The 23,151-nt window shown below is 41.5% G+C and overlaps 1 pseudogene; it reads right to left on the bottom strand.

The window, feature by feature from the left end:
• Window positions 1-17,028: 17,028 nt before the first annotated feature.
• Window positions 17,029-21,997, bottom strand: LOC146665584 (uncharacterized; annotated as a pseudogene).
• Between the last annotated feature and the right edge of the window lie 1,154 nt (window positions 21,998-23,151).

The raw sequence follows: 23,151 nt of genomic DNA, 5'->3' as shown, positions 1-23,151 counted from the left end.
GTTTTTTGCCCGTTTCAACTTTTCTATCTCATATCGCCCAGGTACCCGGAATGTTCAGCCAGATGCTCTCTCCCGCCAGTTCGAAGCTGCCTCAGAGCGGTCAGGGGTGCCCTCCATACTCCCTGCCAGCTGTCGTGTAGGGGCTGTCACATGGGAAGTAGACTCTGTCATTCAGCGGGCTCTGCAAGCAGAACCTGATCCGGGCACCGGTCCAGCTAACAAGCGCTATGTACCCACAGCAGCCCGCTCCAAGGTTTTGGAATGGGTTCACACGGCCAAGTTCGCAGGTCACCCGGGCCGAGGTAGGACAGCTATGCTACTGAAGAGACACTTTTGGTGGGAGACGTTGGATAGGGATGTACGTGAATACGTAGCTGCTTGCACGGTTTGTGCTCGTAATAAGTCCAGGAATCACCGTCCTTACGGACTGCTTCACCCACTAACCTCCCCACACCGGCCATGGTCACATATTGCGTTGGATTTTGTAACAGGGCTTCCAAACTCTGCGGGAAAGACTACCATACTTACCATAGTTGACAGATTTTCCAAGGCAGCACATTTCATAGCTCTGGATAAATTGCCCACTGCTTCAGAAACAGCTAAACTGTTGGTTGAACATGTTTTCAGACTCCATGGGATCCCTATGGAAATAGTGTCTGACAGGGGTCCCCAGTTTGCTTCTCAGGCCTGGGGAGCCTTTTGTACGGCCCTGGGGGCCAAGCCCTGTTTGAGCTCAGGCTACCATCCACAGACCAATGGCCAAACTGAGCGCCTGAACCAAGAACTCGAGACCACTCTTCGCTGCGTCACTGCCCATAATCCAGCCTCTTGGTCCACATTCTTGCCGTGGGTTGAATATGCGCATAACACACTCACCGCCTCGGCCACAGGTCTTTCACCTTTTGAGGCGTCCTTGGGTTACCAGCCACCTCTGTTCCCCGAGCAAGAAGCTGAGCTTGCGGTGCCTTCTGTCCAGCATCATCTGCAGCGTTGCCGCCGGGCCTGGACGCGGACTCGTGAGGCGCTGTTGCGCGCTGTGTCTCGCCAATGCCACTACGCCAACCAGCGGCGCACGGCGGCTCCTACTTACTCTCCGGGGCAAAAAGTGTGGCTGGCGGCTAAGGATATCCCACTCCAGGGAACCTCCCGCAAGCTGTCTCCGCGCTATATTGGGCCTTTCGTGATTGACAGGCTGATTGGCCCTGCGGCAGTCCGGCTCACATTGCCTGCATCGTTGCGGATCCATCCGGTGTTCCATGTTTCGCAGGTCAAGCCAGTGTTGTCTAGTCCTCTGTGCCCTCCTTCCGACCCCCCTCCTCCCGCCCGGCTCGTCGATGGTCATCCTGCCTTCTCGGTGCGGCGTATCCTGGACGTGCGTCGGTGGGGCAGGGGCCGGCAGTTTCTGGTGGACTGGGTGGGGTACGGGCCTGAGGAGCGTTCGTGGGTGTCTCGGTCTCTGATCTTGGACCCGGCGCTTGTTTCTGATTTTTTCAGGTCTCGTCGCGTGTCCGGGTCTGCTCGGTCGCCGGGGGGCGATCGTTGAGGAGGGGGTACTGTCATGGTCCGGGTGAGCACGGGGTTTTTCCACTCCGCTGGGTTCTACCTTCAGGCAGAGACTCCAATCAGCTTCCACACCTGGTTCCAATCAAGTCACCTGCATATAAGACCAGCATTCACAACAGACCTCTGCCAGATCTTCTGCTAACCCATGTCAGTGCTAGGCTGCGAACCCCTTGTGAGAACCCTCAACTACTGCTTTTCCCTCACCGTGTTTTTCTTTGTCATAGGACCCACCTGGCAGTCACGTTTCCCGAACTACTCTCATCTCCGCCTGGACGCTGGTTCTGTCATCTGGTTTCTTCCTCTCCACCATCGGACTACACCTGCCTGCCTCCCTGCCAAGTCCCTCACTCCACGCATATTCTGGATCCTCTCTGGACACTCCTCACCCGGAACCCCCTGGACACCCCTTCCTCGCATGACACTTTAAACCTGCAACGCTGACTGCGTACCTCCATCCAAGCCGCTGCCCCTTTTTCCATCCGTGAAATCCAGCACCTAGCCATAGCACTCAGTTTCATGTTCACAGTTTGGCCTCACAGTTCACAGTTCATAGCATTTCATAATTCATAGCATTCATAGTCTCCTGTTGTGTAATTTCACTAGACACTTGTAAATAAAGCACTGTGTTCACGCCCGTTTGCCTCCCTCTGTGTCTGCATTTGAGTCCACACCCACAGCCGGGCCCTCTCGGCCGTAACACTCACCTCTGTTAGCAGGGGGAGAAACTGTAGGCTGAGAGGATAGAGGAGGCGCATTTAAATTAGCTAGCCCCTCTTTGAGCATGTCCTCTAGTGAGTGGCCACTAAGATTAGCCATTTCAGACAGTTGTTTCATGTATGCTCTGGTGACATTCCTTGCATTTGCTGCATACACCTCAGCTAAACTCCTAATCTCAAATGTGATTTCAGGCTGAGCAGAGCTTTGGATAGTATGTGGCAAAAGGGGGTTTAAAGTGTTCATTGCACTGGCATGATTGAACTCAGCTATCATCTGCCTGTGAAACTCAGAATGCGGATCATCTATGCGGATGTGACGGTTAACTGAACCGTGTTTCCCCAGGTAAATAGCTACTTCTTCATCAAGGTCACTGTTGGTAAGCCCTTTTATGATTACTGAGTTAGGGATTTTAATTGCCTCTTTAAGTACTATGTCCATTTTACCAGACTTCGGTTTTGATTGTTTCTTGTTGTTGTAATATTTAATAAGATGAGTCTCACAAAATTTGATGCAAAAGAGCTCAATGATTTGGACCAGTAGGTTCGGCTACGTACAGGAGAGGCAAACTGAATGAGACTCAGGCAACTGTGAGTTTTGAAAAATGCCGGCTTTGTATTTTTCTTTTCACCCAGAAAACAAAATAAAAGAAAATATGACAAACATACAAAACATTACAAATAAAAGTGTCTCTTTTTGGTACCAGTATTTTCCTCAGTGACAACCCTGTGGCACAATCACAGTAATCACTTTAAAAAAAAGAAACCTTACCTGGGTGCACCCTTCTAAATGTACAAAGTTCACGTTCAAAATGAACCACAATCTCAATTACCAAGATCCAAATGACAACACTTGTTTGTATCTTCATAGACTTTGTTAACAAATTGCAACAATTATTAAGCTGGAGAAATAGATCCAACCACCCACACCCACTTCCCTTCCTGTTTGTGGGATGTATAGAGTGCGTAAAAAAAAGTCCTTAAAATAAACCGTCCGTAAGTGCAGGGGGATGTGTGTGAAGAAGGGGAACAACAAGTTCAAAGTGGCGTGGTGTGTTTCTGTTTTGTTGCAGCTGGCCTACCACACTCTGCTGTGCAGCACAGAACAAAGTCAGTTGGTCCTTCAACGGGGTTGGCTCGCCATCGATTATAGGATCCGTTGCAATGCATCAAAAGGAAGATACAAAGGTAAACAAAAAAAACCTGACCTGTCAACGACAGTGTCATAGGACATATTAAGTTCCTTATATAATCACAGTTCACAGTCCTATCACCTAAAATGTATTATTTGCAACGTTACCCTTGTTACAAATTGAAAATAAACAGTAAAACACACAATCTGTGCATTTGCTTCAAATGCTGTTTTTCAGTAAATTGAATAAAGTTTTCCACAAAATATTTTTAAACAATTATCCAATAAACACTGGAACATTTTGCTTGCAAAGAACTCATGAAAAGCACAGATAAACAATGAACTAGTAAAATACTTTGTTCACCGATCTCAGAAAAGAAAGGCGGAGCAGCGCAAGATGGCGCAGGAATGATGAAATGGCGTCGTCTCTAACTCCCGACCTTCGTCGACCAAACAATGTAAAAGGAACCAGCTAGTTACTTGCCTTAGTAGTACACATACAATAAAACAATCTTTCATAAGCAGCGAGTGCTAACTCTCCGTTTATATTACTTTTTTTCCCCTCCATACCTCGTTTCAGTAAATCGCCGTGTCTTTTTTCCTCACTAGCTTGCTCATGGAGAATTCGCGCGCGAGAGAGAGAGAGAAGGAAAAGCCTGTGCTCTCTCAGACGGAGATGGCAGGCGGGGCTCTGCACCACGTTTCAGCAGCTCATTGGCTTAGAGCAACTCACGCCTACACCAGAGCAGTTAACTCTTTAACTGCTGCACCTATGGCTTATTCACTATAAACAGAATGTACTGCTAAGATTAATGGTCCTTTTTTCATTTTGGTATATTTTCTCCAAGCCATCCTTAAATATGGGTTACACATGCATATTTAAAGCACCATCTGTTGCATTCCCAATGCACATGGCCTTGTCTAGATTCAGATGCTCTAAAACTCCGGAAGGCAAGTTTACAAAGTACTGCCCCGTGGATGCTTCGCACCTCACTATGGAGACAAGCCTCTCCTGCACAGCCTCAGTAACATACCTGATGATTACTGAACACTGATCATAACCTGTGATGTCCTGAGTTGTGTCTAGCTGAACAGAAAACATCCCAGCTCTCTGGACATCACTGGCGATGCTCTCTTGAATGAGATGGCCAAGTGCATCAATCACTGAGTTGACAGTTGTTTTGGAGAGTAGGGTGATGAGAGATCCTCTACCTCTTGATTCACTGGTCTGATGCAACTTCTTGCTTTTTTCAATGCAGTCATTCAAATTTTCTCCAAGGCACATATCATACTTGCCTAATAACACAATCAGTTCCAGAAAGTTACCATGATCGATGGTGTTATCACCCAAAGTGTATGCAGCCTCATTCTCCACATGCCTATAGCTGAGTCCCCTCTTCCCAAGTACTTTGATCACATCCACTATACGCTCTAAAACTTGCCGTCTCTTTTTCACTTGTGCTCTGTGAGCTGACAACTGACTGCCAGCAAACAAGCTCCTGATGTTGCCTTTTGAGCACCTTAAGGAAAAAGCTTCAGCACAGGTCTGGTGTGTAGTGCTCTTTTCATGTTCCTCTGTGCGCAGATGTATATGTCGCCAGTCACTCATGCCTGTTATAAATGCGCTGGTGTCAGTCCGCCTTGCAAATGCCAGACACACAAAGCAGAACAATAAATAGCGTTCTTTGCAATAAGTAAGCCACTTCCTGTTGGTGCCATCTTTACAGCTCAACACCCTCATCACAACTGCACTGCTGCTGTTCTGCTGTGGGTGGTAATCTAAGAAGGCCTGTAATATGGCAGGTTCAGGGCGAGCAAAGTAATCTATGCCCTGGCTCTCACTCTCCTGCTCTTCCAACTCTCTCTCTTGCTCCATTTCTCTGTCCCGCTCTTCTGTATGTCCCTGCTGCTCCGTCTCTCTCTGTTGCTCTTCTGTCTCCTCTGTCACAGACTTCTCCACTTTTGATGATAAATCAGCCTGATGCAACATGTAAGGATTGGCACAATTTGTTAAGATTTTGAGGAGTTTGAGAAACTAACCTTAAGCATAAAATAAAATTCACTATCAGTAACATCATAGCACCCGCCCAGCAGTATATAAACTCCGTCATGCTAGCTAGCACGCAGTACGAGTTATTCTAAACGACTGTAAAAACTCAGCACAACAAAAATAAACTCCACCTAAACTTGGTTTATATCTGACCCAGATAGACTGCAGGTCATAACTTCTTACCTGAAGTTCAGTTCACCTGACACTCGGACCAGCGGCCGCCTCTGGTCTCTCCTTCTCTTGCCTCCCCTTCCCTCATCCACCTGCTGGCCTCCACCACTTGCTGATGTTGCTAAATCTGTGGAATCTCCGCCATAGCCACCACCAAACAATTCAGTTATTTTTACACATTTGGCAGCATCTGCCTGAAGGGCTTGTTTCTTTTTGGCCCTAATTTTTTCTGCACCTCCTTTCCTTTTTTTGTTCTCCATTTTCTTTAGTTCATCTATAAGATTGCTAAACAAGGGGGAGGGTGCATCCGACCTCCTCGGCTGTAATTGGTCCAGCCCAGAGTCGATCATGACCAATTGGCCAATCCAACACATCCAGCACCAGAGGTGCCAAAGACCAGGTGGGTTGTAATTTGCTGGGCACCCCTCAGGAATTGGGAGATCAAGGAGGAGTCCACCCCGCTAAGTGGTGGGTGACATATATATATATATGTATATATATAAAATGTATATTATGTATACATATACATATAAAAAAAAATTCCCCGCTCGCCCCTGTGGGCGGTCAATCCTTCAAGCTCGGGTCCTCTACCAGAGGCCTGGGAGCTTGAGGGTCCTGCGCAGTATCTTAGCTGTTCCCAGGACTGCGCTCTTCTGGACAGAGATCTCCGATGTTGTTCCCGGGATCTGCTGGAGCCACTCGCCTAGCTTGGGAGTCACCGCACCTAGTGCTCCGATTACCACTGGGACCACCGTTACCTTCACCCTCCACATCTTCTTGAGCTCTTCTCTGAGCCCTTGGTATTTCTCGAATGATTTCTCGAGTTTCTCCTGTTATTTCTTTCTGATGTTGCTGTCATTCGGGACAGCTACATCGATCACTACGGCGGTCTTCTTCTGTTTGTCTACCACCACTATGTCCGGTTGGTTACCCACCACCATTTTGTTCGTCTGTATCTGGAAGTCCCACAGGATCTTAGCTTCGGCAGTGATGGGAATAACGGCGTTACAAGTAACGGCGTTACTAACGGCGTTACTTTTTTCAGTAACGAGTAATCTAACTAATTACTATTCTTATCGTTACAACGTCGTTACAGTTACTAACAAGAAAATGCGGTCTGTTACTATTTTTCAACAACGGTTTAAGCTGTGTTCAGCTTACTGCATCTTATATCATTTGCACGGAAGTAGCTGACTACGTAAGTAATCTGGACGCTACAGCTTTAAACAGCTGTGCGCTCCCGCGGACATAATCACAATCACTGTCTGGCACAACACCTGGAGCTCAGGGGGCAAAACAATCACACGAGTGCTGCTGTTTGACTGAGGAAGAATAAAGTAGTCGTGGTAAGCCAATCACATGACCACTTAAAGACAAAGCAACAAGGTGATATATACCAGTTTTTAAATTGTGTTGATAGGCCACGTAAAACCAGAGTCATGATAAACAATATATACACGTGTTTTTTCCTGAGTAGTTTCGTCACATTTACTGTCTGAGGACAGTGCAGCAAGCACTCTCTGCTTGTGACCCAAAAAACAAAAAAACAAAAAAAACAGGTGAAGTTTTAGGAGTGACAGCGAGAGAGAGAGAGAGAGAGAGCAGAAAAAAGAGAGAGCGAGTTTTGAGATGTGAGAGATTTGTGATGTTTAGTGTGTTTGGAGTGTGTAGTTAATGTTCCGTCTTGTGTAGTTAGTGTGTAGTGTTGTGGATAGTTTTGTGTTGTGTTTCAGAACAATGAGGCGACTGCTGTCTCCAGGTAGAGAACAGGAGAGTGATACACCTGCTGCTGTCAGACCTGCAGGTATCAGGCTGTGATGTTCTCCTTTATAGTGGAAAGAAATTTTTTTTTTTTTTTTGGAGTGGCACAAATAATTTTTGTGGCATCTTACTGACTGCAGAACAGCTGATTGTTATGTAAACAGTTTGAATGGTTATTAAGGGTGAAAGGTAAATGGCTGTAAATAACTTTGTTGTTTACAAAACTTGTGCATAGGATTTTAAAATTTACAATTTATATTTGCATTTAAAGTTATGAAATATGATTCATTAAACATGTCTCTGGTTGTTACAGTAAAAAAGAATATAACTTTTTCTACTCTGATTTTATGTTTTTTGTCTGATTTTAGATCAATTGTGTTAATACAGTATGTCAAAATGAAAACATAACTGTAAATTCAGACACGTGAGGTTGTGCTGAAAAAAACGATGCCAAACAAGGCAAAGGAAATAGTTTTTAAAGGTGAAATGTAGAGGAAACATCAAAAGTAGTTAAAAATGGCCAATTATAACCTGGACCCCAGAGGGATAAACGTTTTTTGTTTTTTTTTCTTTTTGTAATGCAATAGTTACTTTTCAAGTGATTAATTACTTCTAGAATATTGTAACTCAGTTACTAACTCAGTTACTTTTTTGAAGAAGTAACTAGTAACTATAATTAATTACTTTTTCAAATTAACTTGCGCAACACTGCTCGTCGGTGTCCATAGCCAGTCTTGTCAATGATCTCACTGAGGGGGTTAGGGCCTATGCAGAACAGCAGTGGGGACAGATCATCTCCTTGGTAGATCCCACACTTGATGGCAACTTGTGCTATGGGCTTGAGTTTGGCCTCTAGCGTTGTATGTCACGTTGTCATGGTGTGTGGTCGCTTTTCAGAAGCTGGGCTTGGCGCCTTGGTTCTAGTGACAAAAACTCTAAATGCTTGGACAATTTCATGCATCATTATTTAAATATGCATAACAACAGAACTCACTCCAAACAATCTGAGCCAGCAAAGAAAATTTAACACATTTTTAAAATGTGCAGCAGTTTGTGTCTCACCTGGGCATTTTGTGCTTTACTACTATAATCTTGCCCTTTTGTCCAATGAACATAAAAGTAATGTTTGTCATGTCTGCGCTGGCAGACCGTGAGGAGTGGCGAGAGAGAGGACCCAAATGCAAATATGAGAGACAGAACGGAATCTGAACTAAAAGGGAGCCTTTATTCATGACTGAGAAAAACAAACAAAAAAACCAACAAAGACTAAACTGCAGCTGGATAGTGTAGTGGTAAGACTGCACACCTTTGTAGCGGAAGTCGCAATTTAGTAAGGGTCCTGGCTAGACCCCCATGCTAAAAAACCAAGCCCTATAATGGCACGGCTACGTCTGCAGCCTGTCCGTAGCTCAGACACACGCACTTCACTACATGTTCACTATATGTTGTACTGTGTATGTGACAAATAAAAAATTTGTAAGTTGTTTGTTAATTGTAAACTAACAAAACAAAAACTGGGAAGCAACTAAAAAACAAATTCATAGAAACTAAAGTCCTGAAAACATGAAGCCTGGAACGTGAAAAACCTGGGACTTGGAAATACAGGGGAGATGAGCGACAACAGACAAAGGAAGAAACAGGACTAAATACACAAAGGAAAACGAGAGGATGTGAAACAGGAGGGGAACGCAGCTGGAACTACTCTGACACAGTGAGACAGGGAGGAAGCAAAACTGAATACATTAAACACAAGATTTCACACTGTCAAAATAAAACAAAAAACAAGAGACACACACTGACATGCAGACTTGGCACTGTGACATGGAGGACTGACAGGGAGACACAGAGGGAACGAGAGCCATGACTGGGAGAGAGATGAACAATCCTGTGGACAAAACTTTACATGCATGAGAGACGAGATGGGCTACACATGGAGGCACGAAAAGGGAACAGACTAAAAAAAACAAGAAACTCAGATCCAGAAATACAAATGATTAAACCAGGAAGAACAAGGAATCTATACAATACTAAATGAGGACATCGGAACCCTAGACACACCGGGTCATAGACCCAGAACCATCACAATGTTCTCTCCATTCTACCTTTTTTCTTATTCCTGTGCACAAAAGTCAGCCGATGTTAGTGCGCAGGAAAATTTGACATTTTTCCCCCCATGATGCAAATAATTGAAAAACCTAATACTTGTGACTCAGTAATCTGATTACTGAGTTTAATACAAAAATACAATATTACTTACTGCCTTGTAGAAAAATAAGTAGTAGGTATTATGTACTTTTCCCACCCCTCTGACCACCCCACATTGAGGGGCTCTATTGTGTTATAAGGTTTGGAACGAAACCGTAGGAAATGTAGCAGGTCAGGATAATTGTTGGGGGTGATCATGTACTCCTGCCTCAAACACATCCTATTTGGCACTACGGTGTGGGAAAGTTTCAGGACAGTATATCAGCTCTAGTCATATGCAACAAATTCATGTCTTTTCTCTTTGAAGTTCATGTGCTGAGGAGCTGTCATGCTATCCAAAGTGGCACCTTATCAGCTTTCCTGTAATTTCTTTAAATTGTTGACTGTGTGCTTCAGTGTGTGCAGTGAAATATTCACTGAGATTGAGACTTTCAGTCAGTCAGTTTAAGAGTGACTGACAAGCTCGGCTGGGGGAGCAACATCACAGACCAACAGGGCCTGCACACTGCACACACTGAAGCATCTCAGCTTATGCTGTCTTATTGCTCATCTGAGGTGGTATTTAAATAAGGCCAACTAAAACCAGATGATTTATTTTCTCTTCAGGATACATTATATTCTCATGTATGAAACCTTGGAACTGATGGAGGTTGTACTCTCTTTATCTTAACTGACTGAAACAGTTGCTGACGTGGGTCTGACGTTCTGCAGTGATGTTTTGTCTGAATGGTTCATGTTCAGTCTTGTTCACTGACGTAATGAGATTTCTCGGAAAGAGTTCATGCCGGTAGAAGATGAAAACTTCTCAGGTGCTCTGACATCTTGAAGAGTAACTCCTCTGAGATGCTCAGACTCATGGCTTCTGCAGAGAAATAGGTGAGAATAAACTCATGATATCAAACTAAGTAGGCAGGAGAGAGAGAGAGAGAGGCTGGAAGGACTCACATTGTAGGATTTCTGCCTGTTAAAGAAGCAGCACAAACTTAATTTGGAACTTAATGCAAAGCTTTGAACGATTGATTAGTTTTCTGCAGATCTGTGTTTATTCCTGATGTATGAAGCACAGCACTGAGTGCAGTTTTTATCGACTGATCAGTGGTTTTAACTGAAAGATGAGCATTTGGTGGCGATGGAGTGACCGTGTGAGGGGATGATGGGACTTTGCTTTGCACATGCTTTGTTTGTTAAATGGGGATTTTTACATCCAGATCTGTTGAGCTTTGTAGATATGAAAAAGTTGGACCAACAGTAATCTGGGATTTGATATTTCTTATTTGCTAATTTGATTAATTATTACTTCTAATTTGCATTAACCTAAGGTAAATTTGAAATGTAAAGATGTTTTAAACATCGTTCTAGTTTCATCTCTGCTGCTTTTGGCGTGGACACTTTGTGACCACATACTTGTAATGGTTATATCTCCACTCCACCATTTTTGCACATGAACTAATGTCAGCTGATTGTAGACGAATGTGCAGGAAAACAAGACATTAATTTTTTTGTTGTTGTGTAGATAACTGAAGGCCATTTGTAATGCAAATAATGGCATAATTGTGATTATAATGCAATCAGTGAGTTTAATAGAATATTACATTAATGACAAACAGAAAAAATTAATGTGATTACAGTAACTTTACACTCAGCAAAAATCAGTAAACGCAGAGTTTCTTCATGTTCCGCATCTCTGCACCTGAACTATGTGTGTGTGCTTTTTGCCAACTACACCAAAGTCTTACATTCAGGACACGTTCAGACAAGAATCACTGCTGTGTGAGAACAAGTTTTCATATCTGTGCATTTAACTTTTCAAAACTGGAGGTATTGGCTTTGTTTTGGAGTCACAGATAATGATATGACAGTAATTTGTATTTTATTTGTTGTATATGTTATATTAGAAATATGTTGATTGTTGTAACTGCAGGTTATATCAGTAAAATATAAATATTAAGTGATAACTTATGAGTTGAAGGGGTGGGATAAAATCATTGTGCACTTCTTCCCTCTCCTGAATCACAACAGGTGAAGTGATACTGAAATTTTTTTTATTTGAAAAACCATTTTATTTTCTTTGCTAAATGAACTTCTGTATATTGTTTACATGATCAAAACAAATAATTTTACATTTTAAATAATAATTTCCCTTTGAACTGAGCATAAACACAGTCGCTGTCAGGGTTTGTAAGCTAAAGGACCCACATGCAGGACATAAAGACAGACGATGTACAATAAAGGCCAGCTGTTTATCGGCTGTGTACAGAATCCCCAGAAGTACCAGCTGAATTTGAGCTCAGGAGCTATTCTGCTTAAGTAATATGTTGTTTTTTTTTTTCATGTGTATTCATGTAAATTTTATTTTTTTTATTGTATTTTATTCTATGTTAGTCTAGTGCATTTAACACATTCTATCACTGCGATACTTTCTTATATCTACTGGACTAAGCTTAAAAATACATAATTGTTATTTCAGATTTATGCACCATGTGGTTTAAAAGCTTTCAGCACAAATTTCTCAGGAATTTATAGATAAAGATAAATTCTTAGCACAAATATCAGTCTGCATTCAGTGAGAAACATTTATTGCTTTCTTAGGGAGACATAAGAAATTCTGTCAGAATGTGATTGATTTGTCATTAAAATACACCCTTTCTTTTTTTTTTTGAAAATATTTTTATTGAAAAAAGAAAACAACAGTACTTGCAGTTACCGAAATACAATCAACCTTTCTTCATTTTCCTAAGTAAATAAACATATATATATATATGGAAAAAAAAAACACAACGCCCCCCCCCCGTCCCACACAGATCAACACAACCATCAAACATATTAGAGGAATATAACAGTAACAAAAGTAGATTTAAACAGGCAATACCTCTAGACTAGCAAAATAAGAGATAAAGGGTTGCCACTTGTGAAAAAATTTGGCTGTGCAACCTCTCAACGTATATTTAATTTTTTCAAGTTTTAAAAAAAACCATGACAACTTTAAGCCACCGGGAAATAGTAGGATACTTAACAGACTTCCAATGCAACAATATTAGACGTCTCGCTAATAGGGATGTGAAGGCTATAATATCCTTTTGTGTGGAATCAAGTGTAAGTGAGCGAGCAGGAATCCCAAATACAGCAATCAAAGGACAAGGATGAAGAGTTACCCCAAGAACAGTTGACATAATAGCAAAATACCCCGTCCAGAAACCTTGTAGCTCAGGACACAGAAAAAACATGTGGCTAAGGTGACAAGGAGAACCATGGCATTTATCACATTTATTTTCCACTTCTGGATACAATTCAGAAAGTCTAGACTTAGAGAAATGCACCCTGTGTATAACCTTAAATTGAATAAGTCCAAGACGAGCACAGGAGGTGGAAGATCGTACCCTCGCTATAGCCTGTTCCCAAGACTCCTCATGTATTCGAATTCCCAGTTCTCCTTCCCATGTACACTTAAGCTTAACATTAGAGTGGTTACTAAAAGACAGGATAGCATCATAGAGTTTCGAAATGGTTCCTCTGTGATGAGGAACAAATGATAACGTAGTTTCCCACTGCTGTTCTGGAGGTAAAGAGGGGAAATTTGGGAAACACTTGGCAACAAAATTTCGAATTTGAAAATAGCGAAACAAATGGGTAATAGGGAGATTATAACGAGAAGACAAATTGGGAAAACTATCGAAAACACCATCCACATATAAATGTTTGAACTGTTTTATACCCTTGTCACACCACACTGAAAATGTCGAGTCCAAAAGTGAAGGGGGAAACAAATGGTTGTCGCTTAGAGGACCCGAGGAAGACGGCATTACAAAATTAAAGTGACGTCTAAACTGAAACCAGATTTTGAGTGTGTTAAGAACCACCTGATTATCAGTGTACAGAGAGGGTCTTACGGGTAAAGAGGAATAGAGCAAAGCCGGTAAAGAAGAGCCCTTACATGATGATAGCTCCAATTTACACCACGAGGAACCAGAAGATTTTAGCCAGTAGCAAAGTTTATGGATGTGAGCGGCCCAGTAGTAGACTAAAAAATTAGGTAATGCAAGTCCTCCACTAAATCTGCATCGCTGCAGCAAAGTTTTAGAGACCCTAGGTGGCTTCCCTCCCCAAATGAAAGAACCAATAATCTTGTCCAGTGAAACAAAAAAATGTTTCGGCAAAAATAAGGGAATTGACTGAAATAGAAATAAAAATTTTGGTAAGATGTTCATTTTAACAACATTAATCTTACCGATTAAAGAAAGGGGGAGATTACCCCATCTTTGAATATCAGATGTGATCCTTGATATAAGAGGAGACAAATTTGCTGATTTAAGGCCAGCTAGAGAGCGAGTCACGTTAATCCCTAAGTAGTTAAACCCAGATGGACTGAGACGAAAGGGTAGATCGGACTGTTGAAGTTGACGCGCTGCCGTATTAACAGGAAAACACTCACTTTTCCCCAAATGTAATTTATAACCTGAAAACGAACTGAAGTTCTCCAGAATACTTAAAACAGCAGGGATGGAGCATGCGGGGTCAGTCATATATAATAACAAGTCATCCGCATACAATGATACTTTATGTGTAATTCCATTACGGCTGATTCCCCTGAATACAGAAGAAGATCTCAATGTAATAGACAGAGGCTCGATGGCAATGGCAAAGAGTAAGGGAGACAAAGGGCAACCTTGACGACAACCACGACCCAGCGCAAAATAATCAGAGTAAACATCATTAGTATGAACACTGGCTTTAGGGGACAAATAAAGAAGCCGAATCCAGGAAATAAATTTATCGCCAAAACCAAATTTCTCTAAAACTGCAAACAAGTACTCCCACTCCACCCTATCGAAAGCCTTTTCAGCATCTAAAGAAATCACAAGTTCAGGAAGTTCAGATAGACGCTTTGAGTAAATAACATTAAAGAGTGTACGGGTATTAAAAAACAATTGCCGTCCCTTTATAAAGCCATTCTGCTCTTCAGATATAATTCGAGGAAGCACATCCTCAAGGTGAGATGCAATTACTTTAGCCAATACCTTTGCATCGGCATTAAGCAGAGATAATGGCCTGTAGGAACCACAGGAGGTTGGGTCCTTGTCATTTTTGAGAAGGAGCGCTATGGTTGCTTGTGTGAAAGTAGGTGGTAATGAACCTGTTTCCAAGGACTCGTTAAACACAGACAAAAGCAATGGTGCCAATTTACCAATAAATGTTTTATAGAATTCAATTGGAAACCCATCCGGGCCCGGGGCTTTATTAGACTGCATAACTGTAGTAGCTTTTAATACTTCTTCAACAGATAATGGGGAGTCCAATTGCCCCGCATCATTAGCACCAATAACAGGGTTTGAAAGATTATGAAGAAATGCATTCATTTTAGCTTTATCCGTGGGAAATTCGGACCTGTACAACAAAGAGTAAAATGTTTTAAAGGTAGAATTAATTTCCAAGGGCTCTGCAGTAATATTGTCATAAGAGTGTTTAATACTGGGTATCACACGCGAGGAGGCCTGACGTCGTAACTGATGTGCCAACAAGCGACTAGCCTTGTCACCATATTCGTAATATGAGCCACGACTGCGTAGTAATAAGTGCTCAGCCTCTTTGGTTGACATAAGATCAAATTCTGCTTGCAAATCAAGGCGCTGCTTCAGTAATTCTGGAGAAGGGTTCAGTGTATAACTTTGATCAAGGTTACTAATTGCAGCTATAAGTTCTTTAAGCCTGGCATTAATCTTTTTATTAGCACGGACAGAGTAAGAAATAATTTGACCTCTTAGGTAGCATTTAAGAGTCTCCCATAGCAGAGAATATGAAACAGAATCATCCTGATTGAAGGACAAGAACTCCTCAATAGAGCTTGAAATAAATTCACAAAATTCTTTATCCGCCAGAAGGAGAGAGTTAAATCTCCAAAGTCGAGGACTACGTTTATGGGTAGAAAGCTGAACATCCAATAGCAGAGGAGAATGATCAGATATTACAATACCAGAATAGTCGGAAGAATTAACACATGAATTAAGAGTTCTGTCGATGAAAAAATAATCAATCCTGGAATAAGACTGGTGGACCTGAGAGAAAAACGAAGATTTTTTGATTGAAGGGTTGCAAAATCTCCATGGATCAACAAGATCATTCTGTTTCATAAAATCTGAGAATGTTTTAGACATAGATGATGGAGTCAAATTACGAGGACTAGATCGATCCAAAATTGGATCAAAAACACAATTCAGATCACCACCAAGGATAAGCAAATGTGTATTCAGAAAGGGGATGTTACTCAGCAACCTATTAGCGAATTCAGCATCATCAAAATTCGGGGCATATACATTTACCAACAAAACCTTTTTCTGCATTAGGGTACCAGCAACAATGATGTATCTACCATTCCTATCAGCGATAACATTGGTCGAAGAGAATTGAACTTTCTTATTAATGAGAATGGCCACTCCTCTAGCTTTCGAATTAAAATTTGAGTGAAAGACCTGACCTACCCAAGGGCAATATAACCTATAATGATCCTTAATGCGAAGATGAGTCTCCTGTAAAAATGCTATGTCAGAATTTAGACGTTTCAAGTGAGTAAAAACCTTAGATCTCTTAACAGGGTTACCCATACCTCTGATATTCCAACTAATGAATCTAAGAGGCATACCTGACCCAGCAGTGCTGGGGTCTATATTGCCATTAACCATTTATAAAAAGGAAGAGGAAAAAGACCAAACCAAAATGCCAGTGGCCATGAAGAGCCGAAATTGGACAGCCCCCCCCCCCCCCCCCCCCCCCCCCCAACCCAACCCTGAACACAAATACACCCCAAGTCTCCACAGAACAGAACAAAGGAGACAGCAGTGTACCGAGAAAGTAGCGAAAATGATTCACCGAAGTGACTGGACTAATTGGAGTCTAAATAAAAATAAAAGCGAGAGAGGGAAAAATAACCTCTCGCCAACTTCTCTACAGTATAACAGTGTGCGCGTAAAAGTAAACATATCTTTTTAAAAAGGGAAAAAATAAAAAGGAAACCAACCAACCAAAAAAGATCTCACAGTACAAAATATGACTTCCTCAGAAGGAGAACTTTCCAACAAATCACCGAAAGTGCATAAAATTAAAAAATAAAAATACATACATAAACAGATAAACAATTAAAACAAAAACAACCAAACAAAAAAATAAATAAATAAAAATTTAACAGAAACAAAAAACAACTCAGTCCTATGCAAATCAATGCAGCAAGCTTGGAGAAGATTGTGCCGGACTGGTCCGAAGTTCAAGAGTATATTATATGATTCAGTTTCAATAAATAACAATGAAAATAAAAGGAACCAGCACACCAACAGTACAATAACTAGCACAATGGCCTAAGAAAACAATGCACAGGTGGCGTTAAACCTAAGGAGAGCGTGAACCCTTAGCAGCATTACAGTATCAAACTGAGGAGCTAACGAGGCTCACCCAGAGATCAAAGTTTTGACATAATCACTGGCCTCCTCTGCTGAAACAAAGTCCTTCTCGACACCCTTATATGTGATGCGGAGTCGCGCTGGATGAAGCAGGCCATACCGAACACCTTCAATGCCGCGGAGTTGCTGCCTGACCGTGTTGAATGCAGCACGAGCCCGTGCCACCCTGGCGGTGTAGTCGGGGAAGACTGAGATGGTCCGATCTCCAACTTTAATCTGTCGGCGTTCTCTAGCACGTCGTAAAATGTCAACACAGTCAGTGTGGTAATGAAACCTGCATACAATGGCTCGTGGACGGTCGCCGGGCTTAGGTGCCGGTTGGAGGGTCCTGTGCGAACGATCCAAAAGCGGCTCCTTCCCCAGATCAAATGCTTCTTTTAGCAAGGAAGCTACGGCAGCAGTGGTGCACGTGTCAGGGCCCTCCGGTACTCCCACTATCCTAACATTGTTGCGCCGCGACCTGGACTCCAAATCTTCACACTTACTTTCCAGCTTGGCTACATGAGCTGTGAGGCCCTTGATAGTGTTTTTCATCTCAGCTATATCATCAGAGCAGACAGTAAGTGCATGCTCCATCTCCTTCACCGTACCTTTTAGCTCGGACATGGTAGCGTCATTGGCAGCCTTATCGATCGCCAGCTGCGTCTTCACCGCCTGCAGGTCAAACTTAATGGTAGACAAAGCATCACCCAGAGTGTCCTGAAGTTCCTTTTTAAAGATGTCGACGATATCTTTCCTCGAGCCAGCAACTCGACCTTGAGAGCCTCAATATCAGGATTAGCTTGACATGTGGGGGGCTTTGCAGGAGACGACGGCTCACTCGAGGGTGTGGTCGCGGTTTGCAAACTAGGCCTCAGTTGTGTTTGAATAGTACTGCGGGTTTTAACATTTTTTGCTGCCATTTTACGCCGGCCCGAGTAAAACTTCTCATCAAGACAATCCACAAACCAAAACAGGACTGAAAATATGGCCAAAACGCGCGAATAAATAACAATTTAATCGAAATCGGCGGGAGCTCCCAGACTCGCGTCCTACTCCATCAAAGCTCAACCGGAAGTCGTCATACACCCTTTCTTTTAATCATTTATGCTGAATAGAGTTAATACACCTGCACTGAAATTAAAGCTTTACTAAAGTCACAGGACCAATAATATTTCTATTAAAGTTGTTGTCCTCATATGGGTTAAAGTATAGTTGTTGATATGAAGTTCAAGTCTAGTAAAGTAAAAATCTAAGAGGAACAATTTGATGTTAAGCTCCTTTACTTTACTATCTAGGCCTTTATTGTGAAACACTTCCAGGAACATAATGTGAATAAATGTAATCCATGAGGTCGAATAGAGATTATCTCTGGGTGACAACATTTACTTATTTTACCAGAGAAGAAGAGAAAGAGACAAACTTCACATAGAGGAAGATGAATATTAGAAGAAAAAAACCCTCTAAATAACAAAAATGTCTTGAAACTGTGGAGGTTAATGAATTTGAAGGTTCATTAACCTGTACTAATGATGAAGGTCTTTCATCAGGAGGGACACACACACAGTCTCACACTGGATCTGTTTTCACTGCTTTCACTCATCATACAGATTTTAATTTGTAGACTACAGTTTGGTCTCTTCCAGTTCGTGATGTGTTTGATTCACCTACAGTCACCCTGTAAAAACAACATGTTTCTGCTTGTGTCCGCAGAGTCTAACTGACCAGAGTTTGATTCACAATCCAAAGCAAAAGGTCAGAGGGCAAGCTGCTCATCAGACTGTCCAGAGGAAAACTAGTCAACAAGTTTTTAGTTTGAAGGAAACTTCACAAAATGTCCTTGGCTCCCAAAAAAAGAGGAAGCAAAGACCTGCCTCCTAGTTTGTCCGACTTCATGGGCAAACGTATTAACGATGCATCTTACATCCAGCAGTTTGATAGCAGAAATCCAACACTGGGAGAAAGTTTAAGAATGTTCCTGAGGATGTCTAAAGATGTAAAAGAAATACAGAAGGCCACAGATGTACAAAGGACAGCAGGAGGACTGGGGGAGCAGGAGGCGGTTCATTCACTGGAGGACGTCTAACTACATATTTATAAGTGCTGAATGTGACCAATCAGCTACTAGCTCTCATTGCTGGAATCTTCAGAGTCACTCCTGAAGAGCATAAAAAGGTATGATGTTGCCATCTAAGTCAGCTGAACAGAGTGAAATGAGACAAAGAACAAACTCAGAAATTTTTCCTACAATTAAAGAGAATGAAAATAAAACCCCTTCCTGCTCCTCCACCCTGTGAGCCTGTACTGTTCACACTAACTAAGAAATGAAGTATGTGAATAAAGGATCATCAGACTGTGAACTGGACTGTATGAAGGACAATATGAATGGACTGTATGACGTGTTCCCTTAAAGTCATTTAAAAAGCAAACAGAGGATAGTCATGCTCTGTAGAAATATATTATGAACTAGAGTGGAAACTTTACAGCGACAATGGAAATTTGGAGAAATATGACTGGAAAATAAACCAGGGGAACTCTAACCTCTAATCACATCTCAGTCAGAGGAGACATCCGACTGGCCTGAGGACTGCCACTGCTTCCCTTGTACAGCTTCTTGATTCCTCAGAAGGAACATTTCAGAGCACCAGATAAAGATATTCAATAATCTGACTCAAGGAGACTGAAAAGTGTTTTCTTATTGGTTGTAATAGCTGTGTTCCACCACAGGGTGCAGCTGTGTATAGTAAAGCACATTTCCACTGTTTTCCTTAAAGTTTCTGTTCCATGTGGTATCATCTCTAGTGATTACCTGTTTCTGTTCATGTTCCTTTTATCTGCCTTAATAAATGGCACGCCCTTGGTTAGAGTACAGCTTTGTCTCCTGTGGTCTGCAGCTGCAGATTGTGGGTTGCAGATAGAGAATAATTTCAGTTCTGGGATTTTATTTAATCTGATTAAACAGATTTTTAGGTGAAATAAATCTTTTTAAATCCTTAAAGCTGGATATAGATGTGTTTTTAAATTTTGTAAAAGTGTTTTATTCTAAGGTTTATTATAATGTCTTAGTTAAAGTTAATAGTTTATTATTAAATGACATAAATTACTGACATCTGCGAAGTTCAGCTAACCACTTAGCTTTTGGCTTTCAGAGATGGACATAAAAGACTGTAAAGCGTTAAATTTAGGGTTTGTTGGGGTTTTTTTTATTGAGGAGTCAGAACAGAATATAGAGAAATTGAACAAATTAAGTCCAACGTGAAAGAATCCAAATGTTTCCACTCGGTCTGAGTCATCAGAAATATTTCAAGCAGTCATTCAGAGCATGAACACACATGAAGAATCCAAGGTATCAATCAGGTGAAAGAAGATCAGATTTCAGGACTGGACTTTTCTCTTTTTCCCATATGCTGTTAGTTTGTCAAAAATGTTTGGCCCTGATTTGTTTGCTTCAGCCACTCTCTTTTTCATCTCCTCCAGTTTAATGACTTTCTCTGAGTCTCCTTCACCCTCCTCCTCCTTAATCTTCTCAATCAGGAAGTCCAAGTTATTAAGAGTGGACGCTGAATCAGTTTTCAGAGCGATCTGCTCCAGTTTGACAAGATGCTGGTAGGACTCATCCAGTAACTGTGACTTCTCTGCTGTTAGTTTGTTCATTTCCTCTTCAAGATTTTCAAAAAGACTTTGCTTGTTCTGACCTTTAGTTTTATTCATTTCATATTTGTTTTTCATGTCTTCATTGGTCTTCTTAACGTACCTTTTCTTGGTCTCATAGATCCACTTTTCTTTCACATGAGCTGATACAGGACACTTCCTGGTACAGGACCGCTGCAGTGCAGCGGTCATTTTTCATGACCTCACAGCTTCCAGCAGACCAGGCCACTGTGCATCCAGGATGGTGACAGTTCTCCTCACAGACTGTACAGCACACAGCTCCTTCATAAAAACCTAAGCCCCACCACCCACCATCAATGGATTTTTTGTCTTTGTAGTACTCTGGAACTTCTACAGTAAACTTTTCATTATTCTCCATCTCCTTTCTATGTAGTTTCTGTTTTTCCTCCGTGAACTTGATTCTCTCCTGCAGGTTTTGGATGCATGCTTTCAGTCTGATTTGTGAATTCAACACTTCGACCGTTGTCTTCACTTTCTGAGGAGGAGTTTTTTCCAGGAAGACTTTGAATTGATTCATTCCCCTCTCTGTCACCCTCCATGCTGTGTCCAAATCAAACTCATTATCCTCTGTTATTGCTGTGTTCAAGCAGTTATTAAACAGCAAGTGAGCAGGCTGGTTCTTCTCATTTATGGCACATTTAATGTTTGCTGCTTGAAGAGCCTCAAGAACATTTTTAGCTGGCATTCCATCTGAGTGTGTGATCAGAGCTACGATGTTTTTCTCCACATCTTTTCCAAACAGAGACATCACTGAATCAAAGATCTACTTCTGTCGGTCACTCACTCGATTCAAAGCTGCCTTCATCACCAGACCCACTGCATGAACTTCATGAACTCCATCCTCTGCTCGAAATAATTCAAATAACCTTGTAATGACGATGTCATCTTTGTCAGTCCCTCTGGTGTCTCCATATCCAGGAGTATCAATGATGGTCAGAGAGTAGGGCAGAGTTTCATGTTCAAAACCAAAGATCTTGTACACGATCACATCTGAAGTCTGACTTTCTGCCTGACTTCTCTTCTCATCCTCTACGATCTGAAACCAGACTTTATCGTCACACTTCACTCCCATGGTGTAGTTGACCATAGAGTTGATCAGAGTAAATTTTCCTGCTCCTGTTTCACCCACAAGTAAGATGGTTTTATTTGCCTTGTTCATGTTTTTTTCACCGACAGTCTTTCTAGTCAGAGAACCGATCTTAGTTTCCTTTGGTCTCAGCTGGTAGACAGCAGGAGGTCCTGAACGGATCTGAACACTTTTGGAGATGATGTCTTTGTATTTGGGGGAGATGTTACTGATCCTAAAAGCAAGAGTAAAACATTACTTATTTCACATTTACACTTTTAATAGATAATATCAGTAACATTTCTATCTGCATTCAGAGTCCAAGATTATGGAGATTCCATTTTGAGTCTTTGTTTACCACTTAAGTTTAAAACTTAGTATTTTATCTTTTAATGGTTCATAGACGTTGTTCTAATCCCTAAAATTAAAAGATACCTGGAGTATTTTTTTCCTAGCTTCTAAAGTACAAACTAACTATTTTACCAAGAACGAGGATCTATAAGAGGAGAGCTGCCATGAATAGGTGTGGCTGTTGATTGTACTTAACTACAAGGCTGCGAGTGTGTTGCATCATCAAAGGTTAGTGTAATCAGCATCTGGATGTAGGCAGTTAGAGTTAAATTAGTTTCTGAATCACCTCCAAGGGTAATACTCTTTGTTTGTAACTAGAATCTAACAACTCCTGATGAGTGTCTCTGTCAGGGTTCTTCTGAAAACACAATGATCAAGTTGTTCCGTACGTAGACCCGACTGCTCAGCTGATTTTACATCAGGACTTATCTCACCTACTCCTGCTTGTATCCAGTATAAGAAACAGTCAGAACTAAAACGAGGCTTTTATGATTTCATTGATTTACATTAATGTACTAAGATCATGTTCAATGGACAAAATAACCTCTTTACAAAATGTGTTCAGAGTTTGTTTGAAATTAAAATTACAGCATGAACTTAGACAAAAAGGTTTTTAAAACAGGAGAATAAATAGTAATAAAGATTTATATTATTAAATGTGATGTGGAATAAAGAATATGTTGTTTACTACATAAATAAATAATAATTTAAAAGTAAGGAAATACATATAAAGCATATCAAGCATATCATTAAATATTTGTTTATTTATTTATCCTTAATCACAGTTTTTTGTTTGTTTGTGGTGAAATCTACGCATAAATATCACAAGAAGAAACAAACCTTAATGAACCTCAGTCTGTTAACTGTCAGAAATATGACTCAGGGATGGACCAAAGTTAATAAAATGCAGGAGTGGAAAGAAGTGGAAGTGGATAATAAAGTCGGCCAGCAGCCTGAGCCTCAGACTGAGGGGAGTGTTTTCTGTTTGCTGATGTTTTCTTTAGTCAGTGTATTTCACCTGCCAGAGCCACTGCAAAGGAGTG

The sequence above is a fragment of the Rhamphochromis longiceps genome, linkage group LG7 (assembly GCF_057381845.1).
Source record: "Rhamphochromis longiceps isolate RC_006_pf linkage group LG7, R_longiceps_female_GT1.1, whole genome shotgun sequence".
Classification (NCBI taxonomy): domain Eukaryota; kingdom Metazoa; phylum Chordata; class Actinopteri; order Cichliformes; family Cichlidae; genus Rhamphochromis; species Rhamphochromis longiceps.
Note: the sequence above shows the minus strand (reverse complement) of the source record. Positions and strands in the feature narration are given on the sequence as shown.